At 53.2% G+C, this 5,000-nt stretch overlaps 1 non-coding gene across 1 annotated transcript in view; it reads left to right on the top strand.

Moving 5' to 3' along the window:
- The first annotated feature begins 3,348 nt into the window (after window positions 1–3,348).
- The window catches only part of LOC126433235 (small subunit ribosomal RNA), a 1,910-nt gene continuing 258 nt past the window's right edge, over window positions 3,349–5,000 (top strand). The window contains exon 1 of the ribosomal RNA XR_007578346.1: window positions 3,349–5,000. This exon is cut by the window's right edge and continues 258 nt beyond it. This is a non-coding gene — a ribosomal RNA (small subunit ribosomal RNA).

Raw genomic sequence — 5,000 nt, forward strand, 5'->3', positions numbered from 1 at the left:
TACTCGGAAGAGTCAATGACAGTCCAAGCCCCCCTGCGTGGGAAGAGTCTTCCTAGGCCATGACCCACCGGAAGGGCGCAGCGTCCCCCACCCCAGACATGTGACGTCACACTATCGGTATTGACGACTAGACTGATTCCTTATAATCATTTGCCATACACCGGTGGAAGCTGCCGAGACGAGTAACTACATGGCGGCCTCGCCGTGTCACTAATGTACAGAGATACAACAGTTTCGACTGGAACCGGATGAAACGTATACACGGCGCTGATTAGTAATAGATAGAGCCATCAAAATACAGATAATGTATACAACTGTCCGTATACATGCTGAAAGACTCTGCTCACAATCACAACCACACGTCAGCCAGACACTCTTATCACGCACTACTCTCTGCCTGTAACAGGCACAAAGACAATATGTAAGCACCAGCATGGAACAACACCCAGTGCATCCTCTCCGCCACATTAGACAATCCACACTATCATAACCAGACCGGGAGGTCCACTCACAAAACAGAATACCCCACCCTTCCGACAACCACCATTGCTCAGCTAAGCCACCAACACCCACACATGTCCTACACAGGGGTACACCCAACATCACAATACTGCCTCCTGTCACAGCACACAAACAATGGCAGGAATGAAAGACACAGGTCTGCCACAAGCATGGAATCAGAGCGCCGCCTGTCATGAGCCAAAGGTGCATCCTGACGTGGCAAATCAGATGATGCCGCAGGCATCCACTTACTATAATCACAATCAACAAACCGGCCGCCGCCGCCGCCGCCGCCCCCCCCCCCAATACACCTTTCCTTACAACAATGTGTACCTTAACCTAACCCACATTGTACCTTAACCCAACCCACATTGTACCTTAACCTAACCCACATTGTACCTTAACCTAACACACATTGTACCTTAACCTAACCCACATTGTACCTTAACCTAACCCATATTGTACCTTAACCTAACCTATATTGCGCCTTAACCTAACCCACATTGTACCTTAACCTAACCCACATTGTACCTTAACCTAACCCATATTGTACCTTAACCTAACCTATATTGCGCCTTAACCTAACCCATATTGTACCTTAACCTAACCTATATTGCGCCTTAACCTAACCCATATTGTACCTTAACCTAACCCACATTGTACCTTAACCTAACCCACATTGTACCTTAACCTAACCCGTATTGTACCTTAACCTAACCTATATTGCGCCTTAACCTAACCCACATTGTACCTTAACCTAACCCACATTGTACCTTAACCTAACCCATATTGTACCTTAACCTAACCTATATTGCGCCTTAACCTAACCCATATTGTACCTTAACCTAACCTATATTGCGCCTTAACCTAACCTATATTGCGCCTTAACCTAACCTATATTGCGCCTTAACCTAACCTATATTGCGCCTTAACCTAACCTATATTGCGCCTTAACCTAACCTATATTGCGCCTTAACCTAACCTATATTGCGCCTTAACCTAACCTATATTGCGCCTTAACCTAACCCACGTTGCGCCTTAACCTAACCCACGTTGCGCCTTAACCCAACCCACGTTGCGCCTTAACCTAACCCACGTTGCGCCTTAACCCAACCCACGTTGCGCCTTAACCCAACACACGTTGGGCCTTAACCTGCTCTGTAATTGTCATACGACGCGTTAAATTAGTGTAGTGTTGCCTAACTGCAACCCCCGCAATATAGTTTGCTACTCGCACTGCCCGGTCCCCAGAGTATCGCTTCATGTTAAACACCTTGCAGCTATACACTGTAATGCGGACGGCAGCAGGACGTACATGCTCAATGCCCTTCGCAGTTGTTCATTGGCATTCGCATGGCGAAGCACAGCCTACGTTGTGGTACGGCTTGTGTCAACTGTCCGCTGATGTTGTACGTCCAAATCACACACTGTACTGCACATTGGTCCTCATGTACTGAATGATACATCGTGGTACATGTGTGACCGTACCACGACTGCGCCAACAACGGCGAACCATACGGTCCAAATATTGTGCACTCAGCTACGTGTCGTCTCCCTATAAGAGCTGGATTGCAGTATGGTATGCCGTGGATGGCGATCACCATGAGCCGTCTGTTGATGTAGTGGCGCGTGTTGTCAGACGTAGTCGTCTCTTCTCACACACCGTGATAGCATGGTGCACTGCGTTCCACATCTGCGACATGCGACAGAGGCCGGTTGACAGTCGTTCGCGCAATGGACATCGCATACGTACGGGGGCCACCTTCCACGTGTTCGCGAAGCGTGCACATGTTGTTGCGTGTATGTGGGCAGACATAGTGTGTCGTGACACCTGACACAGGCATGCAACAATCGTTGAATTTGCAAATGGCGATGGACGTCTACGTTTGCTGGTGACGTTACGCAAATGAAGAACTGGTAAACCGTTGTGGTGCGGTTGTTCTCGCTAGAGGTGAATCAGTGATGGCGACGATCGGTTGAGCTACCAACCGGTTGTTTCAGCGATACCCACCATGCCCACGAACGTGAATGGCATGTGGGTGTGAAGCGATACGCGGCGGTGGCTGGGTGGGACCGTCCCCGGCCGGTGAGGGGGGGCCTCCCGGCGTGCTGGCCGCGCGGTGCGTGGGCGCACGCGCTACAGCCGGCTGGTGGGGGCGGCCAGTGGCAGGCGCGCCGGCCGACGGAGGCGGCAGGCGGCGCAGCTGCGCGCCGGCGCACCCTGCACGCGGCGCCGTGCGGCCAAAGTAGGTCCTCGCGGGCCCGGTGCGAAGCGCGGTGGACATCTGCAGTGTGCTGGTCCGATTGAGGACTGTGTGCGCTGAGGATGCGCCGCCGCCCGGCGCTCGGCGCCGCGACGCCGTCTGCTGCTCGGTCGCCTCTGCGGTTCTCGCAGGTGGATTGTATCGCAGCTGTGCGGACGTGTTGGCGCGTGCGCTGTGCTGGGAGAGTTCGCTTCGGCACCCAAGTGGGGCTTTTGTCCTTCTGTGGCGCTGGCGTTGGAGCTGCCGGCCACCGTAGGTGGCGCGTGTTGTCTCCCGCCGGCAATGCCACGACAGCACGCTCCCGGGCCTCTGTCGGCAGCGGCAAGCTCAGTTGGGAGCACGGGTGGTCGCACCTAAAGCGTCTACTCGCCAAACTCCGGGCGATTGCGCCTCTCTCGAACCCGACCAAGTACTTAGGACGGCGCTGCGCGCCGCCGGGACCTGAGAGGGTTTCGAGGTGTATTGTGCAGGGGAGCTCAGCCTCCTCCTGTTTGCAGAATAATTGAGCGGACGCTTGCGTGTTCGCGCGGGCTCCCGGGACACACTCACGGGCGGCCGGCTGCTCAGCTCTAGTTGACGCAGCTCCCTGGTTGATCCTGCCAGTAGTCATATGCTTGTCTCAAAGATTAAGCCATGCATGTCTCAGTACAAGCCGCATTAAGGTGAAACCGCGAATGGCTCATTAAATCAGTTATGGTTCCTTAGATCGTACCCACGTTATTTGGATAACTGTGGTAATTCTAGAGCTAATACATGCAAACAGAGTCCCGACCAGAGATGGAAGGGACGCTTTTATTAGATCAAAACCAATCGGTCGGCTCGTCCGGTCCGTTTGCCTTGGTGACTCTGAATAACTTTGGGCTGATCGCACGGTCCTCGTACCGGCGACGCATCTTTCAAATGTCTGCCTTATCAACTGTCGATGGTAGGTTCTGCGCCTACCATGGTTGTAACGGGTAACGGGGAATCAGGGTTCGATTCCGGAGAGGGAGCCTGAGAAACGGCTACCACATCCAAGGAAGGCAGCAGGCGCGCAAATTACCCACTCCCGGCACGGGGAGGTAGTGACGAAAAATAACGATACGGGACTCATCCGAGGCCCCGTAATCGGAATGAGTACACTTTAAATCCTTTAACGAGTATCTATTGGAGGGCAAGTCTGGTGCCAGCAGCCGCGGTAATTCCAGCTCCAATAGCGTATATTAAAGTTGTTGCGGTTAAAAAGCTCGTAGTTGGATTTGTGTCCCACGCTGTTGGTTCACCGCCCGTCGGTGTTTAACTGGCATGTATCGTGGGACGTCCTGCCGGTGGGGCGAGTCGAAGGCGTGCGACGCGCCTCGTGCGTGCTCGTGCGTCCCGAGGCGGACCCCGTTGCAATCCTACCAGGGTGCTCTTGAGTGAGTGTCTCGGTGGGCCGGCACGTTTACTTTGAACAAATTAGAGTGCTTAAAGCAGGCAAGCCCGCCTGAATACTGTGTGCATGGAATAATGGAATAGGACCTCGGTTCTATTTTGTTGGTTTTCGGAACCCGAGGTAATGATTAATAGGGACAGGCGGGGGCATTCGTATTGCGACGTTAGAGGTGAAATTCTTGGATCGTCGCAAGACGAACAGAAGCGAAAGCATTTGCCAAGTATGTTTTCATTAATCAAGAACGAAAGTTAGAGGTTCGAAGGCGATCAGATACCGCCCTAGTTCTAACCATAGACGATGCCAGCCAGCGATCCGCCGCAGTTCCTCCGATGACTCGGCGGGCAGCCTCCGGGAAACCAAAGCTTTTGGGTTCCGGGGGAAGTATGGTTGCAAAGCTGAAACTTAAAGGAATTGACGGAAGGGCACCACCAGGAGTGGAGCCTGCGGCTTAATTTGACTCAACACGGGAAACCTCACCAGGCCCGGACACCGGAAGGATTGACAGATTGATAGCTCTTTCTTGATTCGGTGGGTGGTGGTGCATGGCCGTTCTTAGTTGGTGGAGCGATTTGTCTGGTTAATTCCGATAACGAACGAGACTCTAGCCTGCTAACTAGTCGCGTGACATCCTTCGTGCTGTCAGCGATTACTTTTCTTCTTAGAGGGACAGGCGGCTTCTAGCCGCACGAGATTGAGCAATAACAGGTCTGTGATGCCCTTAGATGTTCTGGGCCGCACGCGCGCTACACTGAAGGAATCAGCGTGTCTTCCTAGGCCGAAAGGTCGGGGTAACCCGCTGAACCTCCTTCGTGCTAGGGATT

The sequence above is a fragment of the Schistocerca serialis genome, unplaced genomic scaffold, assembly GCF_023864345.2.
Source record: "Schistocerca serialis cubense isolate TAMUIC-IGC-003099 unplaced genomic scaffold, iqSchSeri2.2 HiC_scaffold_1162, whole genome shotgun sequence".
Classification (NCBI taxonomy): Eukaryota; Metazoa; Arthropoda; class Insecta; order Orthoptera; family Acrididae; genus Schistocerca; species Schistocerca serialis.